At 42.9% G+C, this 16,287-nt stretch overlaps 2 pseudogenes; both read right to left on the reverse strand.

Moving 5' to 3' along the window:
- Positions 1 to 2,726: 2,726 nt before the first annotated feature.
- LOC115937659 (U4 spliceosomal RNA) lies at positions 2,727 to 2,887 on the reverse strand (annotated as a pseudogene).
- Positions 2,888 to 14,409: 11,522 nt separating this feature from the next.
- Positions 14,410 to 15,924, reverse strand: LOC102728135 (ATPase SWSAP1 pseudogene; annotated as a pseudogene).
- Positions 15,925 to 16,287: the final 363 nt, after the last annotated feature.

Genomic DNA, 16,287 nt, shown 5'->3' on the forward strand with positions numbered 1-16,287 from the left:
TAAAAATGAATAGTATTACATTTAGATATTCTATTAGTTCTCTATTGCTGCTTAACAAATTACCTCAAAACTCAGTGGCTTAACCCAAGAAACATTTATTATCTCATTGCTTCTGTGGTCAGGAGTTCCAGAGTGGCTCAGCTGGGTCGTTCTGGCTCAGGGTCTCTCATGAGGTTGCAGTCAGGATGCCATTAGGGGCTGTAGTCAACTAAAGGCCTGACTGGAGCTGGAGGATACACTTCCAAGGTCAGCAGGCCTTAGCTCCTCACCACGTGGACCTTTTTTGGGCCTGCGTGAGTGTCCTCAGGACATGGCAACTGGCTACTTCTAGAATGAGTGATCCAAGAACAACAAGGAGCAAGTCACAATGCCTCTTATGACCCAGGCTCCGAAGGTGCACATTGTCACTTCTGCTTATTCTATTTGTTAGAAACTACGTACTAAATCAGCCCACACTCAAGCAGAGGGAGGTTAGACTCCACCCCTTGAAGGGAGGAATATCAAAGAATTTGTTGACCTATTTTAAAACTATCATGGGGTGCCTGGGTGGCTCAGTTGGTTAGGTGTCTGCCTTTGGCTCGGGTCATGATCTCAGGGTCGTGGGATCAAGCCTCGCATCAGGCTCCCTGCTCAGCGGGCAGTCTGCTTCTCTCTCTCTCCCTCTGCCCCTTCTCCCTGCTCGTGCTCTCTCTCTTACTCTCTCTCTCTCAAATAAATAAATAAATAAAATCTTAAAAAATAAAACTATCATAGATGTCTCAGCCATATTCTTATGATATCAGGAGCATGATTATATCTAGATGAAAAAAAAAACCAGACTCTTGTGGGAGGGCCCTTCATTTATCGTGTCTGGTTTGTCCTCCTTATCAACAGTTGTCCCCCTCATGTTTCCTCCCAAGATGTGCAGGCCTTGTGTTAGGCTGTGCATTTCAAGGGTGAGTCAGAACAAGAGTGGCTTTGCTTAAGAACTAATGTATGCAGGTACCATGCTGAGCATTTCGGTTCTTTTTATCTTCACTACCATCCTTTGAGATAAGTACTATGATTATCCCCATTTTGCAGATGAGGAAACAGGCTCAGGGCAGTTAAAATAACTGGCCCAAGGACACTCAGTAAGTTGAGGACGTAGGATTTGAATTCAGGACCATCTAGATGTTTCCAGCCTTCCTGGAGCTCAAGGTCTTCCAAAGCACACACCACATGATCAATTGCCGGTAGAGGGTGATAGTCGCAGCAGTTAGAGGTACGTGCAAGGCATAAAGGTGCATAAAGGAGGAAATGACCAAATCGCCTGGTGCTGTACCACCTCCAGGGTCATCTTCCACAGTGCAGGTCTTCCTGTCTACAGGTAAAAGTTGAAGCTGTCATTCAGGCCTTCGTGACACGGCCCCTGCTGGCTTTTTCAGCTTTGCTTCATCTAGCATCCTTCACCAAACCTGTCCTAGCCACATGGAACTTCTCACTCTTCTCTGGACACACCACGTTCTTCATACACCTGTGCCTCTGCATAGGCCATTCCCTCTTTCCAAAATGCCGTGTTCTTCCAGTCTGACAAGTTGCCACAACACCTTCATGACCCATCTCAAATAGTCCATGAAATTTTCCCAAAGCAATTTGAACAGGCTCCCTTTTAGAGAATTTACCGGTAGCTGTTGTAATTGCAACCCCAGTGGCATCCAGGGCCTCCAAGATTCTTAAAATCTAGGTAAAATGGACTTTGCCTAACCATTTCCTCCCAAGTTTACAGCTTTGTGGAAGCCAAAGCCCTCCCTCATTTTTCTGCAGATTCTCAGACTTACATTGTCACATCAGCTCTTTTCTCCTGGGCTTCCTACTTCCTCATGTGTGGCCTGTGTTTTCACCGCGTAATCCAGACGGGAAATTCTGCTCCTTCACTGGTCTCCAAGCAAAATCTGCTCACACACAGTACTTATGAATGCAGAAGGCTTTACTGAAGAGCTGGGGGTCACACAGCAAATCTTTTAAAGTCCCGGGGAGTCACCCTGCCCTCTTCAGTCCTCTTTGGCTACTTGGTCATGGGGTGTTCCCCCCTTTGCCCTTTCTTCATGCAGTACTAGTCCCCCCCCCCCCCCATTTCGCTGATGTTCCCTTTCTCTCTGAGGGAACAAATCTCTTCTAGAGCCTTTCTCATGCAGAGCAGATCCAGGGCACTTTCTCCTCATGGCTTCTCCTTCTACCCAAGAGCTTATCAAAGTGTTTTCCCAAACAAAGCGAGTCCTTTCCGAAGAGGAATTCTGGAACCAGCAGTTAGGATAATTTCCCCATCCTTTTACCTAACTTTGTGTTTATGAGTGTTTTACCCATGGGTCTGAATCAGGTCTTATTCGGTTCATTTTGGTTACCACAGCTCCGTGCACAGGGGCCTTAGTAACATTGATTGAGTAAATGAATTGATGATTGATGGGAATGATTAACTGAAAAAACAGAATGAAAGAATGAAGAGGTTGATGGTAATTTGATTTGATGGTTCCCAGGGATCTTTGTAATGCAAAAGAAAGAGGCTGACCAAGGGTTTAAGCCCTAATTTTAGTCCTGGTTTTGCCTTTAACTTGCTGTATATCCATGGGCAGGTGTCTTTTCCTTTCTGTACCTTGGCTATAAGATGAGAAGGTGGCTTCTAGTTATTCCTTTTTGTTCCACCAACCACACTTGGTTCTAATCCCCTCCCGATATCTGAAGCTTCATATTGGGGACTTGGCTAGCCTGCTGGGTAGCTTATTATTAAAACCCACCTGCCTGGCTAAGAAGTACTTTCATATCATCATGGGGAGGTGGGGGGGCGGAGTGGGTAATGGGAAGTTTTCAGTTAGCCATAACTGTACCTCAGATAAACCTCATTGGCTACATACTGCCCCTGCACAAGAAGTGATTTCAAAGCAGAGGGCCAACCTGGAATTGTTTTAGCCTATGGTTCTGATTCAGTGATACCAGGTTTCTCCACCTGCACAAGCCTCACCTTCCTCTACTGCCTTAGCAAGCTGGATGTTCAGTGAGCTGCCTTTTACCCCTCACCAGCTTTAGGTATTAAATCCATCAGTCTAATACCCAGCCCTCAAGCAGGTGTGTGTGTCTGTGCACACACCCACTTCATTGACCAGGTTTATTGTCTCTGAAATTTCTGGAAACTTTCTGTAGATTTCTTTCTTTCTTTTCTTTCCTTTCCCCCTTTCCTCCCTCCCTCTCTCTTTCTTCCTTGCCGCTCTCCCTTCCCTCCCTCCTTCCCTCCCTTCCTTCCTTCCCCTTCCCTTTCTTTTTCTCTTTCTCCCTTCCTCCCTCCCTCTCTCTCTCCCTTTCTTTCTTTCTTTCGTTTCTTCCTTCCTTCCTCTCTTTATCTATCTCTCTATCTCTCTATCTATCTTTCTATCTATCTATCTTAAGCATGCTCCATGCCCAGCACAGAGCCTGACACAGGGCTTGCTCTCCCAACCCTGAGATCTGATCTGAGCTGAAATCAAGAAGCAGCTGCTTAACCGACTCAGCCACCTACAGGTGCCCCATCTGTAGGATTTCTGAAGAATTGAGGACCCCATGTCATATTCTTGGTAAAGCTTCAGTCATAGCTGTTTCTCCCCTGTTTGGGGTCTTACAACTTGAGCTACCTATCATGAGTCTTCAGAGGCAAGAGTTCATGAGAGCTAAATGATTGGTTTTCATTTATTCTTAGTTCATTGATATCACTAAGCCACTCTGCCAGCAACCTGTATTTTTGAGCGCTGAAGGGTATCCAATGGGTTGTTTTCTATAATGGATTTTGTTGCTGCTGCCAGGAACCCCATTTCACTCATCTTTGCTTTTAGGGGTTCTGGGGTAACTTAAAAATAAAGGCAAAAACAGGTATAACCCACAGAATCTTGGAATATTTGATTGGTGCCCAGTTCCATATGAACTAGGATGTGATTAATAACAATTATTTATTAGCGTACATTTACCTATGCCAAACATTGAGCTAAATGCAATACAAAAGGCATCTCATTTACGTAAACATTACTAGCAGACAGCATTGGACAGGTTGAGAAACTTGCTTGGGTGGGGCGCCTGGCTGGCTCAGTCAGTGGAGCGTGCAACTGTTGATCTCGGTCGGGGTTATAAGCTCTCTGCAGTCACTTAATAATCCAAGAGAATTAGTGAAACAAGTCTCAATTCCTGTGGCTGCAGTTGGTCCCAGAGCTGTAACTGATATTCATCATCACCTTCCTCTGCCATCCAGTCTAGATTTTCCTTACTCTCAGTCCACACTTTGGCTGGTCGTGGTTTCTTGCCTGGTGGTGGTAGTTGGGGGACTATGACCTTCATCTTAGAAGTCCTTATCGTTGCCTTCCCTTGACAGGTCATACTTACGGTAATTGCCTGTTTGTCATTACCACTGGGTTTGTTCCTGAGCTGGCTCTTAACTGAGCTTTAACAGAAAATTTCACCATTCTGGTAATAATCCTTCTAGGTGATGACATATACAATATGATCAGTGGATCCCTGTAATCAGCACCTCCTTTGCTAAAAGTGGGTCCCTTGTTCTGAGTCAATGTTGTGTGGGCATAGGGACCTTGGAAACTTTCAGATGGTAGTTCTAGCATAGGCACTGAAGGTAAAATTAGATCCAAAATTATATCCAATTGGCATAATTTCACTTCTCTTCCCAGGGGTGAAGAGGTTCAAAGTAATCAACTTGCCACCAAGAGGCTGATTGGTTTCCTTATGGATTGGTGTTATGCTGAAAGCTCAGCATTGGTCTTTGCTACTGGCTTTTTTTTTTTTTTAATGAAATGTTTTATTTTGACATAACTAGACGTACTTGCAGTTGTTAGAGGCAATATAGACCCCACGTGTTCTCTACCCAGTTTCCCTGGGGGTATCATCTGCAGAAGTAGAGCCATAATGTGGATCAACTGGCCTTTTTTTCCAGCAAATTTTATTTTAATTAATTAATTTATTATTATTATTATTATATTTTAAAGATTTTATTTATTTATTTGAGACAGAGAGAATGAGAGAGAGAAAGCACATGAGAGGGGGGAGGGCCAGAGGGAGAAGCAGACTCCCTGCCGAGCAGGGAGCCCGATGTGGGACTTGATCCAGGGACTCTAGGATCATGACCTGAGCCGAAAGCAGTCGCTTAACCAACTGAGCCACCCAGGCGCCCTAGTTATTATTATTTTTTTTTAGCAGAATAATCTCAAACACATTTTATTGACTGGAGTTCTTTTTTTTTTAATTTTTTTCATCTTTTTTTTCTTCTTCTGAGTTTTTATTAAATTCTATTTAGGTAACATACAGTGTAATATAAGTTTCTGGTGTGGGATTTAGTGATTCATCACTTACATACAACACCCAGTGCTCATCACAAGTGCCCTTCTTAAGCCCCATCACCTATTTCACTCATCCCCCCACGCACCTCCCTCTGATAGCCATCAGTTTGTTCTCTACAGGTAAGAGTCTGCTTTCTGTTTTGTCTCTCTTCCCCCGCCACTATGTTCATCGTTTTGTTTCTTAAATTCCACATATGAGTGAAATATGGTATATGTCTTTCTCTGACTGACTTATTTCACTTAGCCTAATACTCTCTAGCTCCATCTATGATAAGTATACTCTTTAATCCCCATCCCCTATATCCCCCATCCCTCCAGCCACCTTCTTTCTGGTAACCGTCAGTTTGTTCTCTATCGTTAAGAGTCTGTTTCTTGGTTTGTCTTTCTCTCTCTTTTTCCTTTGCTTGTTTTTTTTTTTGTTCTTAAATTCCACATATAAGTGGGATCATATGGTGTTTGTCTCTCTTTGACTGATTTATTTTGCTTGGCATTATGCTCTCTAGCTCCATCCATGTCGTTGCAAAGGGCAAGATTTCATTCTTTATGGTTGAATAGTATTCCATTGTATATATATACCACATCTTCTTAATCCATTCATCAGTTTATGGACACTTGGGCTGCCTCCATAATTTGGCTATTGTAAATAATGCTGCAATAAACATAGGGTTGCATGTATCCCTTTGAATTAGTGTTTTTGTATTTGAGGGTAAATACCCAGTAGTGCAATGGTAGGGTAGTTCTATTTTTAACTTTTTTGAGGAAACTCTATACTGTTTTCCACAGTGGCTGTTCCAATTTGCATTCCCACCAACAGTGCAAGAGGGTTCCTTTTTCTCCACATCCTCACCAACACTTGTTATTTCTTGTGTTTTTTATTTTAGCCATTCTGACAGGTATGAAGTGATATCTCATTGTGGTTTTGATTTGCATTTCCCTGATGGTAAACGATGATGAACATCTTTTCATATGTCTGTTGGCCATCTTATGTCTTCTTTGGAGAAATGTCTATTCATGTCTATTGCCCATTTTTAAATTCGATTATTTGTTTTTGGGTATTGAGTTATATCAGTTCTTTATATATTTTGGATACTCATCCTTTATCGGATATGTCATTTGCAAATATATTCATGCATTCAGTAGGTTGCCTTTTAGTTTTGTTGATTGTTTACTTCACTGTGCAAATGCTTTCTATTTTGATGTAGTCCCAATAGTTTACTTTCTCTTTTATATCCCTTGTCTCAAGGAGACAATAATCTAGAAAAATGTTGCTATAGCTGATGTCAAAGAGATTACTGCCTGTGCTCTCTTCAAGGATTTTTATGTTTTCAGGTCTCACATTTCGGTCTTTAATCCATTTTGAGTTTATTTTTTGTGTATGGTGAAAGAAAGTGGTCCAGTTTCATTCTTTTGCATGTGGCTGTCCAGTTTTCCCAATACCATTTGTTGAAGAGACTCTTTTTCCCGTGGTATATTCATTCCACCTTTGTTGACAATTAATTAACGATATAATTGTGGATTTATTTCTGGGTTTCCTGTTCTATTCCATTGATCTGTGTGTCTATTTTTATGCCAGTTCTGTACTGTTTTAATTACTATTGCTTTGTAATATAACTTGAAATCTGGAATTGTGATGCCTCCAAGTTTTGTTTTTCTTTCTCAAGATTGCTTTGGCTATTTGAGGTCTTTTGTGGTTCCATACAAATTTTAGTATTGTTTGTTCTGGGTCTGTGCAAAATACTGTTGGTATTTTGATAGGGATTTCACTAAATCTATAGATTGCTTTGGGTAATATAGACATGGGGGCTCAAACCCAGGACCCAGAGATCATGACCTGAGCTGAAGGCAGATGCTTTAAATGACTGAGCCACCCAGGTGCCCCGCAACTCTCCTTATAGAGTTTTCCAAAGATGCTACACAGCATCCTTATGCCCGACAGCTCTGGGTCATATGCCTGAGTATCAAGGTAATTTACACTACAGACTGAATCTGCTGAATCTCTTGCTCTGAGCTCCAAACAGAATTAACAGCCTTCCAAGTCATCAGATAAATAGACCAGAGCAACATAAGATATGCTGCCTCCAAAATCTATGAAGCACTGTGGCTCTTTCTCAGTGATAGGAATGCTAGTGCAAAAACTTGTCCTTTACCTTAGATGGGATGTTCTACATAATCTAGGCCATTGAGCCACTCTGAAAACTTCTCTAACCTGGCAAACCCCTGAATCTTCATGGGGTTTATCTCCCAACATCTGGGACACTCATGTCTTTTTGAGGCATATAAGGTACTTGCCTGCCTACTAGGACTGCTAGCATGATATCATCATTCTAGTGGACCACTGTTGGATGTTTTCTGGAATGAGAAGATGATCAAGAGGTCAATGGACCACTCTGTGACAGAGCAAGAGAGTTGACATAGACTTCGGACAAGATAGTGAATGTGGACTTAAGATAAAAGTAAATTTTTTTTAAGTTTGTTGTTTATATATGCATGTATGTATGTATGTATGTATGTATGTAAGTAAGCTCTACGCCCAATGTGGGGCTCAAACTCATGACCTTGAGATCAAGAGTCACATGCTCTTCCAACTGAGCCATCCAGGAACCCCAGGTAAACTGTTTTTGATCCTCTTTAGCAATGGGGAAGAACATGTTTGTCAGATCAATAGTCACCTTTCAAGTGCCAGAGGTTGCATTACAGTTAGAATACCATGTTCAGGGTGCCTTGGTGGGTCAGTGATTAAGCATCTGCCTTCAGCTCAGGTCATGATCCCAGGGTTCTTGGATCAAGCCCTGCATTGGGCTCCCTGCTCAGCGGGAAGCCTGCTTCTCCCTTTCCCACTCCCCCTGCTTGCGTTCCCTCTCTCGCTGTTTCTTTCTCTCTCTCTGTCAAATAAATAAATAAAATCTTAAAAAAAAAAGAACACCACATTTAGCATGGCAGCTACAATTAAGGTTATAAGTCAGTTAGGTTTATGATAGTCCACCATCATCTGTCAGGGCCTATTTGCTTTTTGCAGAGGCCAGAGAAGTGACTTGAATAGGGATATAATGGGATGAACACTGTTGCATCTTCTAAGTCTTTTATGATAGTACTAATCTCTGCAGTTCCTTCTGGATGCAGTGTTGCTTCTCATGTACCCTCTTGGCTGGCTGCAGCAGTGGGCTGGCTGGGTAATATCACGGGCTTCCAGTTGGCCCTTTCTATTATCAAGATCAGGAAATGAAGGCAAAGATTCTGATATGTGCTAAATATATCCTTACCAATCTGTACTCTTAAAAATTGGGGGATTAACTACAGGGTAGGTTTATGAATGTATTTCACCATTGTGACAAGGGCTTGGGCTAGAAGTCCTTTTATTACTTGGGCTCCATATTCCTCTCTCTAACCAGAGGCCCCTAATGATGTTTTGGGGCCCCTGGTATAATCGGTGTCTGCTCACACTCCATACCCAACAATCTTGAGAGGTTTTTTTTCTCCTCTATCCAACATTGTATTCCATTCCCCCAAGTCTGATACCTTCAAGATCCATCTCCACACATGTTCCCTTGCTGCCTTCCAGCACACATCAGCCAGGGCCCACAATACGTTTGGTGTAGAAATCATCTCCTCCCAGGACAGAGACCCTTCTTTTCCAGCCCAGGCCAATACCTGACTCTGCTTATTAGCCTGGCAGCCAATGGGGCGATGGGTCAGATACTGAGTAAGTCAAGTGTCATCTTATCAAGTACCTGCCTTAGTTCAGGCTTTTGTAGCATCTCGAGACAAGGAGAGACTGCTTTGTTCTGGCAAGAAGGAATGGGCTGCTTCTGCCGGGACAGAGAATCTAGAGTTTCAGGTTCTAAGGTTTCCCTGCTAACATGTCCCTGTCTCAGGTATTAGGATTCTATTCTCTTGCTAGTGAGACCCTGGTGTCAGCGCAGGACTACGATAGAGCTTGTGCATGCGGTCTCCTTTGCATTTCTGCCACCAGTGCCATACTGAGAAGGACCCTCAAAAAAGAAAACGTGGAGCCTAGTTCTTAAAATTGTTCCTTTTTTAGTTTCTGATTATAAACGTACTACATGTTCATTGTACAAAATTTATCAAGGACAGAAAAGTATAAAGACATGGAAAAAATTATCACCCATAATTATACTACCCAAAGGCAACTTGGCACATTTACTTCCAATCTTTTTTTTTTGTTTTTTAAATGCCTATTTTAACCTAGCTGAGGTCAGGCCATAAATGCAATTTTATCTGTTCACTTAAAATATTCACTTAGTATGAGAAAAATTGCCCGTGCCAGTAAAATCCTAAGTTTCAGAAGCTGAATTTGCACGAGTAGATAGAGCCAAAATTTACTCAACTGTTCTGTTATTGGGCATTTGTTTCCAAATTTTGCTGTAAGGGCAGGAGTGAGGGTTCTAGAGGCAGATGTACTTGAGTTCCAGACTTGGTTCTGCTTACTAGCTGTGTAGCCCTGGGTAAATTACTTAATTTCAAATTCATCATCTAAAACTGGGATTGACAGTTCCTATCACCTAAGGTTTTTGTGAGGATTAAGTGATACGTGTGAACACCAAAAGCAACTCTTGGCACATAGCAGGTGTTCAATAAATGGTCCTGGGATGGGACATCTTTCTGCAGAAACCTTGGTCCCCAGTTTGGATGATTTTGTTGAATTCTGAATTTTTTTTACTCCCCCAGATTGTCCTCTGCCATATAGCATGACGATTAAGAAGAAGGACCTGGAGGGACGCCTGGGTGGCTCAGTCGGTTAAGTGTCTGCCTTCGGCTCAGGTCATGATCCCAGGGTCCTGGGATCGAGTCCCTCATCGGGCTCCCTGCTCCTTGGGAGCCTGCTTCTCCCTCTGCCTCTGTCTCTCACTCTGTCTCTCATGAATAAATAAATAAAATCTTTAAAAAAAAAAAAAAAGAAGAAAGACCTGGGAATCAGGCTGTAGGGTTTTGAACGTTCGCTTTACCAGTCACTAGCTGTTGAACTTCAGGCAAGTGATTGAACTTTTCTGGGGCTCAGTTTCTTTGTCTATAAAATGAGGAAAATGATGGCATGTGTCTCATAGTATTATTTTGAGAACTGAGTGAAAATACTTAGAACTGCCTGGTATGTGGTAAGCACTTTGTAACTGTGATTATCATCATGATCCTCATTAATTGGCCAACGTTGTCACTCAGAATTTCTCATGGGCTGACTTTTCCTTCAGAGTTCCCACTCTGTTGCTCACTTCCTTAACTTCCTACTTCCTCTTCTCTCTTCTCCCTGGCCCAAAATCTAATTCTTATTTTATGTTATCTCTGTTTAGTTTTTTCCTTCCAAACCATACCTGAGGGGCTCCAAGTTTCTGGGGAATAGAATAATAGAAACATTTACCTAGCTCTGACTCTGTGCCAGGCACTGAGGTAAATCCTTTACATGGATTAACTAATTCTCACAACAGTCTCATGAGGTAGACATAAATGTTACGCCCACGTTATAGATGGAGGACATTGCAGTTTTGGAAAAATGTAACAGCTTACATGAGGTCAGACCTGAGGAACTCATGGAAGCAGGAATTGAACCCAGGTTTGTGGGATTCCATATTCTATGCTCTAACCATTGGAAGATGGTAACCACAGGAAGCTGGTTAAGATTGTACACTCTAGTGTTAGACTGTCTGTGTTCAAATTCTGGATTTTTTGCTCTCACTTACTACTGTCACGCCTACAATCTAAGTGGCTCCTGAAAGGAATTGCTATTCCATTTGAGATAGAAGCAAATGTGGTCCAGTTGTATTTTTATATAGTGTTTTCTTCAAAACCCAACATAGAACCTGCCACAGAACAGATGCCTTATAAACATTTGCTCAAACAAATATATTCAATATACTATTATAGGCACTGTGTGGGTTACGAGGGGGATTGATGTGTTGTCCTTGCCCTCAAGGAGCTTACAGACTAGGAGAAACTGGTCAGGTGCTTAAATCATCATAATATCAGGAAGAATGTGCTAATGTTTGCATGTAAAAACAAAACTATCTGGGGACACCTGGGTGGCTCAGTCAGATAAGCGTCTGACTCTTGGTTTCAGCTCAGGTCATGATCTCAGGGTTGTGAGATTGAATCCTGCATTGGACTCTGTGCTGGGCATGGAGACTGCTTGAAATTCTCTCTCTCCTTCTCCCCTATACCCCCCACCCCCATGTGTGCTCTCTCTCTCTCTCAAAAAAACCCAAAAAACTATCTGTAAAAACAAAGAAGAGGGAGAGGGTAATTCATTTTGGGGTATCCACTGAGGTTTCCAGGAGAAGTTATTGTTTGAGATGGTCTTGAAAGAAAGGTAATCTTTTTTAGGAGGAGGGTGGGAAAGAATGGCCTTCTAGGCAGAAAGAATAGCAGGAAAAAGGCATAGAGGAAGGAGGGTTTCAGGTATGTTCAAGGAATGGTGAGTAACTGAGGAAAGCCTGAGCGTAGGTCATATGGGGTTAGGAGAAGGAGTAGACACTGTGGATTGTGCAGCACTCATTCATCTACTTCCAGTAACAACTCCTGACTTTCATTCAGGGATCTACTCTACCTTATTTTCAGTCCATGTTGGTTGAGTAGGGCAGGCCCCATCCATACACACAGTGCAGACCCAGACCAGCCGATGAGTAGCACATCACTGCTAACAATGACACATGTCCACAGCAGACCAATCAGAGCCCCCAAAGCTCAATTTCCTACACCTTCTAATTTTGATATGGGAGAAATGAACTCCCCCCTTTTTTTTTTAAAGATTTTATTTATTTATCTGAGAGATAGAATGGGAGAGAGATAGCATGAGAGGGGGGAGGGTCAGAGGGAGAAGCTGACTCCCTGCTGAGCGGGGAGCCCGATGCGGGACTCGATTCCGGGACTCCAGAATCATGACTTGAGCCGAAGGCAGTCGCCCAACCAACTGAGCCACCCAGGCGCCCGCAATGAACTCCAGTGAACTCCCTTTTCCCTGGGACTGGAGCAACAGCAACCATTTTGCCTCTGTGAATAGACAGCATGACCAAGAAAGAGATTACAAATTAAAAAAAAAAAAATAAGGAAAGCAAAGCTGAGCGATGGAGAGAGAGAAACTAGTTCTGGCAAAACCAGCACGTCTTCTTAACTTCTCCAGTATATAAGGCAGTAAGTACACACGCCCCCTCCTCTGTGTTAAGCTTTCTCAAGCCAGTTCAAGTTGCATCTTCTGTCACTTGCCACCAAAAGAGCTTTGACACAGTCATGCTAAGCATTTTAATTTTATCCTGTAGGTGATGGAATCAATGAGAGGATTCCTTCCCCTGGGCTGGTCACATGAACCCATCTGTGTTTTGTTAAGCTTGCTCTGGCATCTGGTGGGGTGACAAATATTCTGAAGACAGATTGACATAGATTCAAACCCCATCTGTGTCATTTATTAGCCCTGTGATCTCAGGAAGGGTATCAGTCAGAGTTCTACCAGAGAAACAGAACCTGTAGGAGAATATATATTCATATAAGGGGTGGGTAGGGAGGGGAGGAGAAGGGAAAGGGGGGGAGAGATTGATTTATTGCAAAGAATTGCCTTTTGGAATTATGGGTGCTGGCAGTCTGGAATCCTAGGGCAGGCCAGAAGGCTGGAAATTCTCAAGTAGGAGCTGAAGCAGCAGGCCAGAGGTGGATTTCTTCCTCCTCCAGGAAACCTCAATTTTGCTCTTAAGGCATTTTTACTGATTGGATGAGTCCTATCCAGATTTTGAGGATAGTCTCCATTATCTAAAAGTCAACTGATTGTAGGTATTAACCACATCTACAAAATAACTTGACAGCAACACTTAGATTTGATTTCATGTTTTATTAAATAACTGGGTACTATAGTACGGCCAAATCAGTACATAAAACTAGCCATCACAGGAATTTACTTCATTTCCATGTTTTCTCAGCTATAAATTGAGATACTGATCCTTACTTACCTTATACATGAAAATATACATAAAGTAAGAGCATAGTGCTTGATGCAGCAGTAGCTCGGGGTTTTTTTTTGGTTTTTTGTTTTGTTTTGTTTTAATTTGTAAGGCTTTATTCTGAATCAGATGCTGTTCTAAGAAAGTACTCTGATACGACCAATGTCATCAGGTGACTCATTGGGAATTCTGGTTTTAACCATTTTTTAAAAGTTTGACATAACCAAGGAAAGATGGACGTATGCAGACCTTCTGCTCTACCAATTCCGCCTCTAGGTATATACCCTAAAAACCCTCATACACATGAATCAGGACATGTGTACAAGGATGTTCATAGCAGGGGGCGCCTGGGTGGCTCAGTAGGTTAAGCATCTGCCTTTGGCTCCCTGAGTTGGGCTCCCTGCTTAGCAGGGAGTCTGCTTTTCCATCTCCCTCTGCCCCTCCCCCACTCATGCTCTCCCTCTCTCTCTGTCTTGCGCTCTCTCTCAAGTAAATAAAATCTTAAAAAAAAAGAATGTTCATAGCAGTAAATAAGCCAGTTTGACGAATAAATTGGGGTATAGTCACCCATGGAATTATATGCAGTAGGGAAAAAGGAATGAACTAAAAAAAATGTGGCCTAATCTTTTTTTTATTTTTAAAGATTTTATTTATTTATTTGACACACACAGAGAGAGAGAGAGCACAAGCAGGGGGAGCAGCAGAGGGAGAGGGAGAAGCAGGCTCCTCACTGAGCAGGGAGCCCAATGTAGGGCTTGATTCCAGGACCCTGGGATTATGACCTGAGCCGAAGGCAGATGCTAGCCAACTGAGCCACCTAGGTGCTGCTTTTTAAAAAAATTTTATTTAGAAATTTGAGAGAGAAAGAGCATGGGTGGGGGCAGAGGTAGAGGGACAAGCAGACTCCCTGCTGAGTGGGGAGCCCGACCTGGGGCTTCATCCCAGGACTCGGAGATCATGACCTGAGCTGAAGTCAGATGCTTAACTAATTGAGCTACCCAGGTGCCCCTGGACTAATCTTAATAACAATATTGAGTGTGAGAAGAAGGAAGTCTCAGAAGATTACATTTATCATGAAACTTTTTATGAAGTTCAAAACAGCAAAAACAATATGTTGATTGGGCATAATAGGTTCATGATAATGCTATTTTTCAAAAGAGAGAAAGCACTTTATATTCTTTAGGTCTTTGAATCTGCACATGTCCCTGAAGTAAGTATTCCAGCCATGGAAAACTGAGGCATAGAGAGGTGGTCACAGTGTCTGAGCTGGGGTTACCAGCCTGGGTAGGCCATGGGTCGATTGCCATCTCCCCATCTGGTTGGAAAGCCACCCACAACTCTGCTCTAGGGCCCAGCCCACCTGGATCCAGGCAAGCCTGGAGGCAGCGCTGTCCTGGGCCTGGTGCAGCCACCTGCAGCCAGCACTGGGCAGGGAGATACTGCTGGAGCAGCGACAGCTGCAGGGCATCCCCACTGTCTCCTTCCTCCTGGATCTAGAGGGCCACAGTGAGCCCCCAGCCCTGGCCAGGTCCAATCTGGTGGCTGAAGTGGGCAGCTGTGTCTAGAAGCATGGCAGCCAAGTAGGCCACTCCCTGGGGCCCCCAGTCATCCACGAGGGACTCCTCCAGGCCACCCAGCAGCAGGAGGGAGGGGGCTGGGCCCAGGGCCTCATGGGCAGAGCACAGAAGCTGAAGGAGTTCATGGGTTAAGGGTGGGTACTGGAAGTGGATCTTCTGTAGCCACAGGGGGTCGAGTGCTTAGAGCAGCTCAGTTTATGGGAGTGAGAAGGACTTGGCAACAGTTTAGAAGAGCAGGATTCGGTTGGGATAAGAATATATTTTTCCAACCTGGATGCTTTTTAAGTAAAAGTAATATAAGTACATGGGGAAAAAAGTTAAACCAATTCAAATTGGTAGTCACTGAAAAGTTAGTTTCCCTCCTACTCCAGAAAGTCAGGCCTTTTACTCAGAGGTAATCAATGTTGATAATTTCCTAATGACTTTCCCGGATTTTGTTCTATATGTGTAGACACACATGCATGCATGCATGCACACACACACACACACACACACACACCTCTTTTCACATTCAGTTTCCCCACTACCTCTCTGCCCCTGCCAAGAATCTTGCTGTTTTAATTTAACAGTGTATTTTGGAGAATGTTCCATTTCTTCACATACAAATGTACTTTATGTTATTTTTTTAATTTTATTTTTTTTTAAGTAGGCTTCATGCCCAGCATGGAGCCCAGTGCAGGGCTTGAACTCACAGTCCTGAGATAAAGAGTTGAACACTTAACCCACTGAGCCACCCAGGTGCCCCCAGATGTACTTCTTCTAAAAAATGGCTACAAAATGTTCCACCGTGCGGTTAAACAATTATTTATTTACAAAGTCTCCGACTGATGGTCATTTAGGTTCCTAACATTTTTTGCTGTTATAAATAATATAAGAATAAACATCTTTGTATGTATATATCTTTGAGTAATGTACAAGAACATCTGTAAGATAAATTTTTAGAACTGGCAGTGCTGCATTAAAGGGTTTGCACATTCAGAATGTCAATAAACAGTACTAACTAGTCCTTCAAAAAAAAATCACATTAGTTTATATCCCACCAACAGTATAAGAGGTGTTTGCTTCCCTACCCCTTATCAACATGGCCATCCTGGATTTAAACCCACCTTTTTTATTTTAAAGTACTGAAATACCTATTTAAAGGACCAGGCATCATAACAATCCCTTCTCTGGGCAAGAGCTGCAGATTTGTTTGGGTTTTAGCTTTCTGAGAGCAGAGCTCAGGCTTCTGCCTTGTGCTGTGTTCACCACTCTGAAGGGTTGGGGCAGATGACAGAATAACTACAGGTCACCAGGCAAAAGGGCAGGCCAGACCCCAGGCCTGTGCCCTGCCTATGAGAGAAATGCAAACAAGCCCAGTTCTATTATAGAAACACAGAGCCATTGTCGGGAAACCACAAATTGCTGACTTGCTCCTGCACACAATCGATATTCAGAAGCTGAGTCCAGGAA

Source organism: Leptonychotes weddellii, chromosome 11, assembly GCF_054177405.1.
Source record: "Leptonychotes weddellii isolate Sample4059 chromosome 11, ASM5417740v2, whole genome shotgun sequence".
Classification (NCBI taxonomy): domain Eukaryota; kingdom Metazoa; phylum Chordata; class Mammalia; order Carnivora; family Phocidae; genus Leptonychotes; species Leptonychotes weddellii.